The 16,480-nt window shown below is 43.8% G+C and overlaps 1 long non-coding RNA gene across 1 annotated transcript in view; it reads right to left on the minus strand.

Moving 5' to 3' along the window:
- The window catches only part of LOC112409822 (uncharacterized), a 34,912-nt gene extending 20,407 nt beyond the window's left edge, over nucleotides 1-14,505 (minus strand). The window contains exon 1 of the long non-coding RNA XR_003005236.1: nucleotides 14,442-14,505. This is a non-coding gene — a long non-coding RNA (uncharacterized LOC112409822). The remainder of the gene's footprint in view (nucleotides 1-14,441) is intronic.
- Between the last annotated feature and the right edge of the window lie 1,975 nt (nucleotides 14,506-16,480).

Consider the following 16,480-nt stretch of genomic DNA (forward strand, 5'->3'; position numbering starts at 1 on the left):
CGGGGCCAAAACACCAAAACATAAAACAGAAGCAATGTTGTAACAAATTCAATAAAGACTTTAAAAATGGACCACATCAAAAAATCTTAAAAAAAAAAAGCCTAGACTTAGTCTTTATGTCTCAGGCTCAGGACCGGCTCCTCTAGAATAGCTTTCTGTGCCCCACTCAGCCAGAATTTGGCACTTCGTCTATACACCCACCCCACTTATACTTCTGAAAAAGCACTTGCTGAAGCAACTGAGGTTGTTTGCAAGCACTGTCCATTGTTTGTTAGTCTATCTCCTTGTGGACAAAGAGACCATCTTATTCTTTTCTATATCCTTAGCACTTAGTAAGTATTCAGTAAATGTCTCAAGAATGAAGGAACAAACACCTGATTACACGCACCCCATATTATGGTAGTTATGAGAGAAAGAGATGGAAGGGGGTTGCCTAGTTCTGAGAGTTAGAAGGGAACAGGAAGATTGAAAACGGGAAAAAGAAAAAGGAGAAGATAATAAAAGAGAGGGACAGGGGCTTCCCTGGTGGCACAGCGGTTGAGAGTCCGCCTGCTGATGCAGGGGACACGGGTTCGTGCCCCGGTCCAGGAAGATCCCACATGCTGCGGAGCGGCTGGGCCCGTGAGCCATGGCCGCTGAGCCTGCGCGTCCGGAGCCTGTGCTCCGCAACGGGAGAGGCGAGGCCACAACAGTGAGAGGCCCGCGTACCGGAAAAAAAAAATAAAAAAAAAAGAGAGGGACAGAAGGTAAGGTTCCAGGAGGGAGACACAAACTTAGAAGGCAGGAGCTCAGTGGCTTTGAGTCAGATTCCAGGAAAACATGGATCAGATCCTGCCGTTCCCTGGGGTTTATGGCTGAGAGTGGATTCCTGTTATCACTTCTCTCTGAAGTGCTAATTAGAAGATTAGCCATTGTTCAGAGCTCTTTGGTCACTCTTTATCTTCCCCAGTTGCACTCTGAAGGGGACAGCTTCAGGAGAACTAATTTTCTGTACTGCAGCCTAAAAGCCAGAATACTATGGGAGCTGGATGAAACCAGATTTGAGCTGGCTCACGGGGGTCTTCTTTGTCTCTCTGGTTGAAAGCAATGTTTTTTGCATCTACTCTGATCATCCACAGAACTGGATTTCATAATCCCTACCCAACCAAATCTGTCACAAAAAAAACCCCCAAAAAACAAAAAAGAACTGCAGAGAAAGGCAGAGGATGAGAAAGGGAGTTTTGCGGTCCCTATCTCCCATTTATTGAACTCTGACTGTGTGCCAGGCACCAGCCTCAGCAAGTTACATGAATCGTCTCACTTAATCCTCACCTGTGGGATAGGGAATTTTATTATTCCCACTTACAGATGAGGGAACCGAAGCTGAGAATAAATAACTTGTCCAAGAGCAGATATCTGGTCCCCATTACAGCCCAGATTTGAGACTAGGATGGTCTGACTCCAGAACCCACTCCCTTCACCATGATGTTGCTGAACTCCACCCACCAGGAGGCACGCAATCACTGGTGGGTATGGCATGATGGTGGTGGTGGTGATGGTGATGACACATGGAAGCTAAGCTGTTATTACTGAGGGTTTATTTTCTGCCCATCATTGTTACTAAGTGATTGTACATACATGGTCCTATTGAAACCTCCTGACAACCCAGTGAGGTAGGTTTTATGATTTATCTGTAGATGAGAAACTTGAAGCCCATAGAGATTTAGACTCACCCACGGTTGCCCAGTGAACTGTGCAGCGGCAGAGCTCATAATTGAGACCAGGGCTTCCATGGTGGCGCAGTGGTTGGGAGTCCGCCTGCCGATGCAGGGGGCGCGGGTTCATGCCCCGGTCCGGGAGGATCCCGCGTGTCGCTGGGCCTGCGTGTCCGGAGCCTGTGCTCCGCGGCGGGGGAGGCCACAGCGGTGAGAGGCCCGCGTACCGCAAAAAAAAAAACCACAAAGAAAACACACAAAAGTCTACCTGGCTCTAACAATGATGCTAAGGCTTGGAAGGATTAAACCAGAGGATTTCTTCACTGACTGGACTTCACTCTGACTCACAGAATCTTCCTGGAGAAAGGGATCTTTTAATTCGCCCCTCTGCCTTTGGGTAGATAAACCACTATTTTCTGCTTCTGATAGTTGCAATGGGGTCAGAGAGTTTTAAGGGGCTCGTTCAAGGTCACAGCTTGTTTGACATCATCTCAAGTCATCTGCACCATCTCCCTACGTTCTCTTGGCCTCTCCATTTCATTCCCCCACCTGGTGGGGGAACAACAACAGTTTATTTCTTGCATATGCTACAGGCTCATTTTGGGTTTGCAAAACCCAAAATGAGCCTGTAGCATATGCAAGAAATAAACTGTTGGCTCTCTGCTATCAGAGAGCCTGTAATCTTGCAGGTACCCAGAATGATGGAGGAGCCACCATCTCAACTTGAAGCTTCAGGGTTCACCTTAGTGATGGAAGAGGGCATGGAGAACGGCACACAAGCTCTTAAATACACTGGTCACATTTCATTGACCCAATGTCCATTTGATGTTCCCGGGGTCCTGGGCACCTTACGACTCCTCTTGCCTTTGCTGCCTTTTTTGAATCCTTTTATCTCACTAGAATTTATCTCGCTGTGTCCCTCCTGACCCTGCCAGGTGGCTAAAGTCAATTTGATCAAACTCATTTGCACGAAAGCATTAATGGCTTATTATAGCAATCCTTCCGGGTAAGTGCTGCGTTTTAAAACACCTCATTTAAATCTTGGACCAATGCTGTACACTGCAGCATAGTGGCAGGCATCTGAGAGATGTTTTGGTAAGGTTTTCTTTCTGGTTAGGCAAATCACTTGACCTGCACACGAAGGCAAGCCTCCCCAGCATTTACCACTTCAGACAGATCTTTCCTGGCAGAGCTTCAGTTGCCAAAATGGGGATGGGGATTTTTTTGCCTGCAAGGAGGCAGTTGGGCCTGTCGCAGCATGAAGATCAGCCTAATTTCAGAAATCTAATCCGGGGAGGCAGAGGCTGTCAGGCAGCCAGCAAATTAATGAGAAAATTGGAGTAAACACGATGTGTGTCTCATCGACTTGGGTTAGGAGAAGGTGACTTGGTGCCAGTCTGCAGAGTCAGGCTCTCCGAGGTGTGTATATGTGGTCTACGTGCCTCTTTGGAAGTGCTATGTTCTCCGAGCTAATGAATTCAAAGGCACGGATAAGGGCTTAGAAGAGAATGCCTATACCTGGATAGCTTCTGGAGAACCTTTCATTTACTTGAATCACATCTTAGATCTGCCCTCTGTGATCAAATTAATGAGGAGTAGCACACACACAAAGCCTCTCAGTGTCAGATAAAAAAGACATCATGCTCAATAGGAATGGCAAGAGGGAAAAAGCAATAAGAGATTGAAGAGCTTCTGTGATTCCCTGCCTGAGTATAAGCTTCACAAAGTGGGGTTTCTTCTTTTCTCTTCACTGGGAGATGCGAACATCAGGAATGAGAAAAAGTTGCCATTTGATTGAGTCCCTTGTAATGGGGTGATTCTTTTATAAAGGACGTACACAGGAGGAGCTGCCATTACCTGACAACCTGTTTGCTTTAATCGATCAAATATTTTTATTCCTGGCTCATTCCTTTGAGGGGAAATTTGCTTGGCAGAAATCAGGTACAAGAAGGGTAATGGGGACCTAGGCCATGGGTTTGTGCTCATGGGAGGAGAGAGTCAGGGACAAGGGGAGCTTAGGGTGAGAGTGGTTCAGATTGTCTTAATGACTCTAGGGTTTCTGGTGACCTGGAAGGTCATGTGTTATACTTTTAATATTTATTTTAGAGGAACTATAGCATAGTGCAAGGTTGCAAAAGCAATGCCCACAGGGAGAAAACAAGTAACGTAAACAAATAAATTGATTCATGTAGGAAACTCAACAGGCCAAGCCCAAGACAAACAGTACTGACCCTCAATGTCTGGGATATAACAGGTACTGTGTTGAGTGGCAAAGCACTTGGACTGTCAGGGATCAACCTCTGGAGACTAGTTGAAAGTACACTCTATTGAATCAGAAAAACCTGTATTAGAATTCCAGTTTTCCCTCTTATTGGTTTTGTGACCTTGGGAAAATTATTTAGCCTCATAAATTGAAAACAGGAAGTTAAAAAGCAGCATGAGGGCCTTCCCTGGTGGCACAGAGGTTAAGGATCCACCTGCCAATGCAGGGGACGCTGGTTCAATCCCTGGTCCAGGAAGATCCCACATGCCACGGAGCAACTAAGCCCGTGCACCACAGCTACTGAAGCCCGTGCTCTGCAACAAGAGAAGCCACCGCAATGAGAAGCCTGCGCACCGCAACGAAGAGTAGCCTCCGCAACTAGAGAAAGCCCGCATGCAGTAACGAAGACCCAACGTAGCCAAAAAAAAAAGCACAAGAAGGATGAGCTCTATATTGGTCAGTTTAGGCTAAGATACACTGTTGTAACAAACATCCACCGTTATGGGTTGGATTGTGTCTCCCTAAAAATCATATGTTAAAGTCCTACTCCCTAGTACTCAGAATGTAACCTTATAAGAAAGTAGGGTCATTACATATATAATTAGTTAAGATGAGGTCATTATGGTGGGCCCTAATCAAATATGACTGGTGTCCTTATTAAAAGGAAGAAATTTGGACACAGATATGTACACTTGCAGGATGCCAGGTGAAGATGAAAGCAGTAATCAGGAAGATGCTTCTATAAGCCAAGGAATGCCCAAGATCAGTAGTAAACCACCAGAATCTAGCAGAGAGGCATGAAACAGATTCTCCTTCACAGGCCTCAGAAGGGACCAGGCCACATCAACAACTTGAACTTGAACCTCTAACCTCCAGAACTATGAGACAGTAAATTCTGGTGTTAAGCAACCCAGTTTGTGGTACTTTGTTACAGCAGTACTAGCAAACTAATATATCCACTGAGTTCCAATGGCTTGAAACAACCGTTTATTTCTTGCATATGCTACATGCCCATTTTGGGTTGGCAGGGGGCTCTGTTATCAGAGAGCCTGTAATCTTGCAGGTACCCAGAATGATGGAGGAGCCACCATCTCAACTTGAAGCTTCAGGGTTCACCTTAGTGATGGAAGAGGGCATGGAGAACGGCACACAAGCTCTTAAATACACTGCTCACATTTCATGGACCAAACCAAGTCATATGACCATGCCTAATATCAAGGGGGGAAGGAAGTATAATTGCCCCATGTATTTAGAAGGAGAAGAGAACCAGGTGATGGGCGTGAGTAATGTCTATCACAATTATTTAAGAATATCTGCATAGAAAAAAAACAATTGGGTGGAAATTTACCAAAAAGCGCTGATTGATGTTAGCACGCTTGAATTATAATATTTTTCTAAATTTAAAATAATTTTTCACAAAGGATATATGTATATTACCTTAAGAATCAGGAGAAAAAAACCTTTTACTTTTAAAAATAAAATAAAGGTCATACCACTTACCAATGGTTAATAAATGAATGGACAAGTTAATAAGTGGATGGATCAAAAACAAAAACTCAACTCTAAATTTCTCACTTTTACACCTGAAACTAACACAACATTGTAAATCAACTATACTCCAATAAAAATTTTTTAAAAAATATTCAACTTTTAAAAAAAAGGTAAATTTCTCACTTTTCTTTTCTATAAAAGGAATGGGATGAGGTCACCATTATGTGTAGTGAAATTTCCTTATTGAAAAGGCTTTATATATAAGATGGACATGAACACCACCAAGTTGAGTTTATTGTTGTCTAGAAATCTGCTGATAGAGTAGGTAACTTTAACAGTGACATTCCCATTTACCATGTTTACATTCATGAGACACATTTCCATAAGGAAGACTGATGCAGATGATCATGGGGAGGGAATATTTATTCAAGGGAATATAGTCTGTGGGCCTGGAGGAAAGGAAGGTAGATGAAGGATGAGAGATGGTGTCTTAGGGCAGATGGTGTCTCAGGGCAGGTGATAGTGTGCTTGCATGTGATTTATTAAGGGAGCGCTCCAAGGAGAAACTGGTGAGGGAGTGTGGGCAGTAAAACATGATGAGGAAGAGGCCAGGCAAAGGTGTGATTTCAGGCTCAATCCGAGCCTGATCCAGGGGGATCTCTGGAATGTAATTGACACCTTAGAGTTGGCCCTGACTTGCGGCAAGAGAGCTGGGTTTTTAGGCTCCTGCCCTACTTGGTCACTGGCTCTCAGGCACTTCTGGCTCCCTGAAAGTGAGGGCAGAGCAAATCCGACAGCCTGAGGCAGGCCTCTGCAGAAAGTAGCAGGTGTGATTCATCAGAAACAGAGCACACAGAAGCTGGCCGAGGGACCACAGAAATGGTGAAAGGGGGCTTCCCTTGTGGCGCAGTGGTTGAGAGTCCGCCTGCCGGTGCAGGGGACACGGGTTCATGCCCCAGTCCAGGAAGATCCCACATGCCGCAGAGCGGCTGGGCCCGTGAGCCATGGCCGCTGAGCCTGCGCGTCCGGAGCCTGTGCTCCGCAGCGGAAGAGGCCACAACCATGAGAGGCCCGCGTACCACCAAAAAAAAAAAAAAAAAAAAAAAAAAAAGAAATGGTGAAAGGGATCTGAGGACTTTGGGTGGAACACTGACATTGCCCACTATGGATGGAGACTCCCTGCAGACAGAGGTCCTGGCACTTCAGATAACCTGGGTTTCACAGACTGTGTATGGATGGGGCTTAAGTAATAGCCCGTGGGAAAGAACTTTAGTCAAGACAGACAACATGGCTCTTAACCTGCTTCTTGCTGGCAGTTGGAGGAGGGACTCATGTGGCTTTTGGCCACAGACACCTCCGTCAGCTATCATTGGGAAGGATCGATAGATGGTTTCAAATCTGCATGAGTGGCTGGGGGGAAGCGTGCATTGTACTGACCGTGTAGGAATTTTTGACATACATGAGGAATGAAAAATGACAGTGTTGTTGGGTGGGGTCGGTGCCCATATGAAGATGTGACGGAGGGGGAAACCCCCTTGCCCTCTCTTACTATCATCTCCACTGGAATCCAGCCTGCCTGCTTCTCCCTCTCCCTCCCTCTCTCCTGCTAAGGGCTAGAAGGCCATAATTCAAAGTTTCCCGAGGCCTGCATGAGAGGAAGCGCAGGGAAAAGACTTGAAGAGAATTGACCCAGGTTCAAAACCTGACTCTGTCACTTACCCTCAATCTCAAGTTCCTTAAATATAAAATAGGGAGTGATAACACCTATACCGATGAGGACTATACTGAAGTTAGAGGGGATTGCAACCTTTCTGAGTCTTAATTTCTTCATCTATACAATATAATGTAATAAAATGAATGATAAACGATGATGATGATGACGACACTGGTGATCGCTCTTACCTCTCAGAACTGATGTTGCGGGAGGGAGGAGGGGTGTGTTAAAGTACTAAATATAGCAGTGTGCTGTAAATAGCTTATTGTCCCCGGCCCATCCCGGGTGCCCCTCCACCCCTAAGTCTTCTTAAAGGGAAGAAGAATGGGTCTTGCCACTCTTGCCACTACTGACCAGGATATTTTTCATATAGACTTGGAGCCCATTTGAAGTGCTGCATCTTGTATTTTCTAATAGAAATCCTACTCTTTTCCTTCCAGCCATTGTGAGCTTTGTGACATGGCTGTCTCTGGGTAAGGAGACACAGAGCCCTCCAGAGGGTGAGAAAGCCCATCAGGCCAGGCCTGCTGGGCCCAGGTGGAATAACTATGAACGAGGTAATGTCGAGGGCTTTCTCTTTCTCCTGGTAAATGCCCTGGACGAACATGGACCTGTTTAATTTCTAGGCCAGAAGCACAAATTGAATTCTTTACCATATGCATTTGTTGTCTCTCCCTTTTCTGCAAGAATCTAGATGGGGATTAACGGGCTCACTCTAACAGGGAGAGACGTAAGGAGTGCCATCGAGTCCTCTGTGTTTACAGCGCTTGAAAGGATGGAGCTCTAACAAGTCTAATTTAATCTTGGCTCAAGTGAAGGTATGGTGAATTCCAGGCCAGGAAGAATAAACTGGCATGCCATAGAACATTAGAGATAATTTAATTCAACTCCTTCTCTCAGAAGATAAGGAACCTGAGGCTCAGGGGGTGGAGAAGGAGCATTGGTGTGTCCACAGCCACAAACCAAACTACTGCTGGCTGGGACAGGGGCCAGCGCTCTGGGCGCTGTCATTCATTTCTGTGCTGTTGTCATGATTTTTGTCATATCTACACACCATCTGTACATTTATTAACATTGTTTCTTTAATAATTGAATTGACTTTACTTTTTACTCCTAAATAAATTAATTTTGAAAGGAAACTAGTACAAAGGGAAAGCAAGCATCGTTTGCCACAAATAAAAGGCAACCATAAAAATAAATGCTATGAAACAAAGCAATACAAATTTTAGCAAGTTACCGCTATATGTGAAGAGACCACTCATTCTTTCTTTTAAAAGGGAGAGTCACAATGTTAAAGAGAATTTAAAAGGGAATACATTTTAAATAGGAGAGGACTCTTTTTTTTTTTTTAGTTGCGCCACACCATGGCTTGCAGGATCTTAGTTCCCTGACCAGGGATTAAACCCGGGGCCTTGGCAGTGAAAGCGCAGGGTCCTAACCACTGGACCGCCAGGGAATTCGCAGGACAGGATGTTTTTTAATGTGTTGTGGACCACTTAAAATCCTCTCTCATATGATGAGTGACTAAGTGTATCAGGAAAGAAAATGGGTGTGAAAGTTTCTAAGGAAGTCTAATACTTTTTACCTAGGTTAGAATTCCAATTGTCATTTGCCTTGAGCAAGTTACTTAATCTCTTTCTGCCTCAGTTTCCTCACTCATAAAATGGGAATAAAAGTATGTGTGTGCCATGGGATTGTTGCAAGTATTAAATTAGACAGTATATATAAAGCCTTAGAACAGTACTTGGCACAGAGCAAGCACGTGATAGCAGCAGGTATTACTGTAATTATCATTATTAAAACTTAAGTGGTATTTACTGTCTAGCAGGATTACAAACTTTATTTGTAAAGGTTTACATAGTAAATACTTTGCCTCTACAGTCTGTGTGGTCTCTGTTGCAACCACTCATCTCTGGCACAGCAGAGAAAAAGCAGCCATAGGTAGTACATAAACAAATGGGCATGGCTGTGCTCCAATAGAACTCTATTTACAAAAATAGTCAGCAGGCTATACAGGTTCTGCTAGAGGCTCATAGGTATGGAAAACAAAAACAGGTCAACTTATTCCATGCAAATGGAAATCAAAAGAAAGCTGGAGTAGCAATTCTCATATCAGACAAAATAGACTTTAAAATAAAGACTATTACAAGAGACAAAGAAGGACACTACATAATGATCAAGGGATCAATCCAAGAAGAAGATATAACAATTGTAAATATTTATGCACCCAACATAGGAGCACCTCAATACATAAGGCAAATACTAACAGCCATGAAAGGGGAAATCAACAGTAACACATTCATAGTAGGGGACTTCAACACCCCACTTTCACCAATGGACAGGTCATCCAAAATGAAAATAAATAAGGAAACACAAGCTTTAAATGATACATTAAACAAGAAGGACTTGATTGATATTTATAGGACATTCCATCCCAAAACCAACAGAATACACTTTCTTCTCAAGTGCTCATGAAACATTCTCCAGGATAGATCGTATCTTGGGTCACAAATCTAGCCTTAGTAAATTTAAGAAAATTGAAATCGTATCAAGTATCTTTTCCGACCACAATGCTATGAGACTAGATATCAATTACAGGAAAAATCTGTAAAAAATACAAACACATGGAGGCTAAACAATACACTACTAAATAACCAAGAGATCACTGAAGAAATCAAGAAGAAATCAAAAAATACCTAGAAGCAAATGACAATGAAAACACGACAACCCAAAACTTATGGGATGCAGCAAAAGCAGTTCTAAGAGGGAAGTTTATAGAAATACAGTCCTACCTCAAGAAACAAGAAACATCTTTAAAAATAAACAACCTAACCTTACACCTAAAGCAATTAGAGAAAGAAGAACACAAAACCCCCAAAGTTAGCAGAAGGAAAGAAATCATAAAGATCAGATGAGAAATAAATGAAGGGAACAATAGCAAAGATCAATAAAGCTAAAAGCTGGTTCTTTGAGAAGATAAACAAAATTGATAAACCATTAGCCAGATTCATCAAGAAAAAAAGGGAGAGGACTCATATCAATAGAATTAGAAACGAAAACGGAGAAGTAACAACTGATGGCTGCAGAAATACAAAGGATCATGAGAGATTACTACAAGCAACTCTATGCCAATAAAATGGACAACCTGGAAGAAATGGACAAATTCTTACAAATGCACAACCTTCCGAGACTGAAGCAGGAAGAAATAGAAAATATGAACAGTCCTATCACAAGCACTGAAATTGAAACTGTGATTAAAAATCTTTCAACAAACAAAAGCCCAGGACCAGATGGATTCACAGGTGAATTCTATTAAACATTCAGAGAAGAGCTAACACCTATCCTTCTCAAACTCTCCCAAAATATAGCAGAGGGAGGAACGCTCCCAAACTCCTTCTACAAGGCCACCATCACCCTGATACCAAAACCAGACAAAGATGTCACAAAGAAAACCACAGGCCAATATCATTGATGAACATAGATGCAAAAATCCTCAACAAAATACTAGCAAACAGAATCCAACAGCACATTAAAAGGATCATACACCATGATCAAGTGGGGTTTATCCCAGGAATGCAAGGATTCTTCAATATACACAAATCAATCAATGTGATAAACCATATTAACAAGTCGAAGTAGAAAATCTATATGATCATCTCAACAGATGCAGAATAACATTCGACAAAATTCAACACCCATTTATGATAAAAAAACCCTCCAGAAAGAAGGCATAGAGGGAACTTACCTCAACATAATAAAGGCCATATATGATAAACCCAGAGCCAACATCACTCTCAATGGTGAAAAACTGAAAGCATTTCCTCTAAGATCAGGAACAAGACAAGGTTGTCCACTCTCACCATTGTTATTCAACATAGTTTTGGAATTTTTAACCACAGCAATCAGAGAAGAAAAAGAAATAAAAGGAATCCAAATTAGAAAAGAAGAAGTAAAACTGTCACTGTTTGCAGATGACATGATACTATACATAGAGAATCCTAAACATGCCACCAGAAAACTACTAGAGCTAATCAATGAATTTGGTAAAGTAGCAGGATACAAAATTAATGCACAGAAATCTCTTGCATTCCTATACAATACAATAGCCAGGACAATGGAAGCAACCTAAGTGTCCATCAACAGATGAATGGGTAAAGAAGATGTGGCACATATATACAATGGAATATTACTCAGCTGTAAAAAACAGAATTGAGTTATTTATAGTGAGGTGGATGGACCTAGAGTCTGTCATACAGAGTGAAGTAAGTCAGAAAGAGAAAAACAAATACCGTATGCTAACACATATATATGGAATCTAAAAAAAAAATGGTTCTGAAGAATCTAGGGGCAGGACAGGAATAAAGACGCAGACGTAGAGAATGGACTTGAGGACACGGGGTGGGAGAAAGGTAAGCTGGGACGAAGTGAGAGAGAGGCAAGGACACATATACACTACCAAATGTAAAATATATAGCTAGTGGGAAGCAGCCGCATAGCACAGGGAGATCAGCTCGGTGCTTTGTGACCACCTAGAGGGGTGGGATAGGGAGGGTGGAAGGGAGACACAAGAGGGAGGAGATATGGGGATATATGTATATGTATAGCTGATTCACTTTGTTATAAAGCAGGAACTAACACAGCATTGTAAAGCAATTATACTCCAATAATGATGTTAAAAACAAAAACCCAAAAACAGGCCAACTGCTTTTGGACGATTTTGAATAAAATATCTACCCACACGAGGTAGCATTCTATCTCATATCATAGCCCAAATCTCAATTTTTGAAGTCATCCTCATACACCTGAAATGTAGGTTTTTTCTTACTACCTGCCATCATCTTAACTGCTTCCCAAACGGCCAGGGGACTGGACAGCCACTGAACTTGAGCTAGGATCAAAGTTAAAAGCAGAGGCTTGGGAGTCAGAATGACTTTAGTTTGTCGCCTACCCTGCAAGGGGTGTCATTTTTTTTTACACAGGAGGAAATTGCAGCTCAGCGTGGTATAGTTATTTGCCCAATGTCACACAGCCAGCAGACTGACATCTATTCCACAAACATGAAATTTGGTTCTAATTCAGAAATCCCAGGGCCAGCTGCATGTCATCATGAGGCTTCCATTTCCTGTTTCGAACCTCCATGATAAGGGAGGGGAGAGCTTGTGAAGGATTGATACAGCATTGGAAATGATGCTGATGGCTTAGGGCATGATCGTAACCTGGGGAGGAGGGAGAATATAGTCCTCAGAGACCATAAGATAGAGTGGAAAGTGCACGGAGCCGGACATGCCCCCTCTCTCACAACCCTAGTTGTGTACGTGGGCAGTTCTTCCTACCTCTCTGTGCCTCACTTCCCCCAAATGTAATAATAAGCAGCAGCATTTACTAGTACACAGGGCACAGTGCTTTCCAATACCTTTATCTCATTTTCTCCTTTCAACAACCCTGAGATTTTTATCCCCATTGCACAGATGAGTAAGGTGAGGCTCAAAAAGTTTGTTTCAATTGCCCGGGGTCACAGAACTAGAAATAGTGCAGCTGGGATTTGAATGCTAGTCTGTCTGGTTGCAAGTTTTTCCAGTGCAAAATATTCCTCACTGGAGTCTACATCCTCTCTGCGGTGAGTCTGCAAATGAGGAGGATGTACATGGATGTTCTATAATTCTAGAATCAGAGCTAACTCAGGTTGCACTCTTAGCATGTGCTCGGCACTGTGCAAAGCCAGTCCTGCCAAATGACCTTATGAACGGGGGGTGTGGTGGTGGGGTGTGGTGGCTAATAACATCCTCTTTCTGCAGATTTGGAAACTGAGGTTCATAGACTTTACGAAACTTGTCCAAGGTCACTCATCTACTAAGAGGCAAGGGTAGGCTTTGAATTCAGGTCAAACTCACTCCCAAGCCCATGATCTTAATAGTTTATCGTTCAACCCAGGACACTTTGGCCCTATTAATAATTACGCCAGGATAGCAGGCAGAAACAGGGATGCGTGGTCATCCCAGCTCCTGGCCACTGTGTTCTCCGCATCCCTCAGGACCACCATGAATCATGATGACATGGAGAGGAAATCTACTACAGCTGGCAGCACCACCATTCTAACCATTACAATGGGCACTTACATTGATCTTAGGAAGCATTTTGGGAAAGAGGTCAAGTCCTGTGGAAATAAGGCATTTGGGGTTTGGTGCTTGAGATTTTTGGAAGGGGGGGCCTCTAGAGCTGCTACAAGAAGTAGTCAAAGACCAGCTGGCACCCTCCCCTGACAGACCCCCGTTTCCCTTAACTCTCTGACTGCAGGCACTGGGTGAAAAAGAAAGGTTAAAAGAGTGCTCCAAGGAAATGGAGATGATAAACGACTTCAGATTTGCTATGGTAAGAAGACCAAGGAACTTCTTAGATTCAGAAAAGAGACCAGACCATCATCAGGCTAACGCTTGAAACCACACATACCTCTAACTCAAGGCTAGTATCACATGGGGTCAGTGCTTGGAGCTGTCTCCACTGGACACTTGGAGGCATGCTGGGGAGAATTTTCTGCATCAGAATTCCCAGAATTCTACCCTGAAGGCCTTACCTCTGTGGGTAAACATTTCATTCTTCTAGGAGCCCAGTTTTAAAAATAAACAACCTTGGAACCATTTGAGTTCATTATCAGTCGTAAACATGGTGGAACTTATTACATACCAGATTTCCTTTTGAATTTGACTGTTGGCTGGGACATAAGAAAGGTAAGTTGTGATAGAGAAATGGGCACAGGGGAAGCTTTAGGACATGGGATTTTGCCAAAGGAGTTTACCTTAGTGTGGGGTCCTGGGCAGCCAGGAGGCAGCAAAAAAGGTTTTGACTAAGTGGTGCTCAGCAGAGCAAGAGTGTTGGGGGAGAAGATGGCACTAGAGGGGTAAAGTCTATCACTGCAGCCTTGACCATGCAAAGCTCCAGGGCAATGAGTCCACAGAGAATGGCGAGGTCATGGGAGTCAAAGTGGTAAAAGGCAAAGAGGCCAGGGAACTCGGACCCTGGGTGGCTGGGGAGACTGCTAATGTGGGACGCCAGGAAAGTTAGTCACCCTGTGATGGCTCATCTACCAGGCATGAAGCTTGGCTGAAAATGAAATAATCTCTGCGGTCTTTCAGCTTTAATACTAAATGCGATTCTAGATGGCGTGACTAAGTGAATCTTACTGTGCCTAAGTGGGTGGCTTAGAGCTAAGAGGCTCTTGACTGGAGTGCGGGCATGACCCAAACCACGAATCTCTCCCCTCCACGTTATCCCTTCTCCTCACCTTAATTCTCTTGATGACCAAGGGAGTTTTTAACTTCTCCTTGTCCTAGTCTTCTTTTCAACCTATGGGGAGAGGGCAGAAAAGAAGGGCCAGTGAGAGGGAAGGGTGGCTGGGCAAAGGCTTCTGATGGGCCCTATCTGCCAGGGTCCCACCTTGGCTAAGAGGGAACTGAGAAAAGTCAAGATCCTTGACTACCAACTGCAGCAAAGAGAAAACCTTACCTGGAGATGGCCCAGGGACTGACCACAAAGTCTGGGAAAACACACTGGAAAATGTCAGCTAAGACATTTAGCTTCTCAGTGCTTTGCTTTTTCATCTTTAATGAGGAGTCAGGGGCGGAGTAATGTTTAATGGACATCTACTCTCACAGGGACTGGCTGGGTGCTTTACGTGTTATCCCATTTAATCCTCACAACGACCCTTCAAGGGAAATATTATCTTCATTTTACAGAGGAAGAAACAGCAGCTTAGGGCAGATAAATCATTTGCCCAAGTTTATACAGCTGAGAAGTAGCAGAGCTGGGATGCACACCAGGTCTAAGGTCCAAGGCTGGTCCACCAGGATGATTTCACTGTCCCTTCAGGTCACCGAACAGGCTCTGGTGTAGGAGGGGGAGGGGGCAGACTGCCTGAGTCCAAATCTCATTTACAAGCCTGTCATTTAGGGCAAGTTACTTAACCTCTCTGAGCCTTAGTTTCCTCATCTATATACTGGAGGATTAGGACAGTTCATACCTCTTAGATTTGTTGTAAGGATTAAATGAGATGAAGTGTGTAATGGGTTTACTGGCCTGAGGCAAATGCTACATAATTTTTAGCCATTATTATTATTAATATTGTCCTTAAATTGTACGCAAACCAACACACAAATAAATCTGTGGTTCACTTGGATTCTACGCTGGGTGGGATCTTCTGATAAATCCCTGCTGGATTCAAGTGCCATATGTGAAAGCAGCCCCACCCACATGCAAAAAAAACACAAACATTTTGATGTTTAGATGGTTCACAAGGAGCTTTCACAATATTTCAACTAATATTTCAGCACAACTAATCCATGAGGTAGGGAACACAGATAAGGTAAGACTTGAGTCACACAGCTGGAGGTGAAACTAAAGCTTTTTTTTTTTTAACTCCTAAGCCCAGAGCTTTTATATGCTATGTCACGGAGAATGCAAACGAATTCTCTTAGAGCCTTCAGGTATATGCATGCATGTACATCTGGACAGATAGATGGCTATATTGATGAGGAAGGAGGAAAGAGTGAGCCCTGGAACATCCCAGATCCAGGGAGGGATACATTCAAGCTAGGTTCACCTCTCCCCTCTGAGAATTTGGCTTCTGGATTTAAACTTGGAGTGACTACCCGACTCTGTGTAATTCTGCCTCTCGGCTGTGTCTACCTGGACCAGGCCAGGTTCACTCCTTCCCCTCAGCCTTTCCCCAGGACCTGGTATCCATCAAACCCCACTGGGGACTTGTTCAAATGCTTTCACCCTGATATGCCGCCTTCCAAAAGCTTACTAGATATGGGCTGCGGCGGATCTCCAGGAGCAGCTTGGCTTGGTGTTGGGCACGAGGCTTTAGGAGGCAATAACAAACATGTTTCCATGTCCCAGCTGGGCCTGCTTGGCCACCCAGGTATTTCCCTCCCAGGGTCTGTGTTAAGCCCTTGGCTGTGGGAGGCAGAGCAGCAGCGAGCCTTCCTGTCCGTTCTGCGGCGCCACAGCGGCCCCTCGTGGCTATCAACAGAACTAAGGCACTCCTGTCTGGTCGGGTTTTCTGCCTTTTTTTCCGTTTAGATGTATTGAGACCTACGGCGTGTCAGCCACGGTTCTAGACACCCTGGACATATCAGTGAACAAAACAAAATCCTCTCCCTCGTAAGGTTTAAGCTTTCTTGTGTGAGTTGGGGGTGGGAGACAGAAAATATACATGCATATATGTGTAAATGTATGTTGGATGTTCAGAACTATACGAAAAATAAAGCAGGGAGGAGGGTTAGGGAGGGGGAGGAGGATAGCCCTTTTCAACAAGGTACA

Source organism: Neophocaena asiaeorientalis, unplaced genomic scaffold, assembly GCF_003031525.2.
Source record: "Neophocaena asiaeorientalis asiaeorientalis breed wild unplaced genomic scaffold, Neophocaena_asiaeorientalis_V1.1 scaffold336, whole genome shotgun sequence".
In the NCBI taxonomy this organism is placed as follows: Eukaryota; Metazoa; Chordata; class Mammalia; order Artiodactyla; family Phocoenidae; genus Neophocaena; species Neophocaena asiaeorientalis.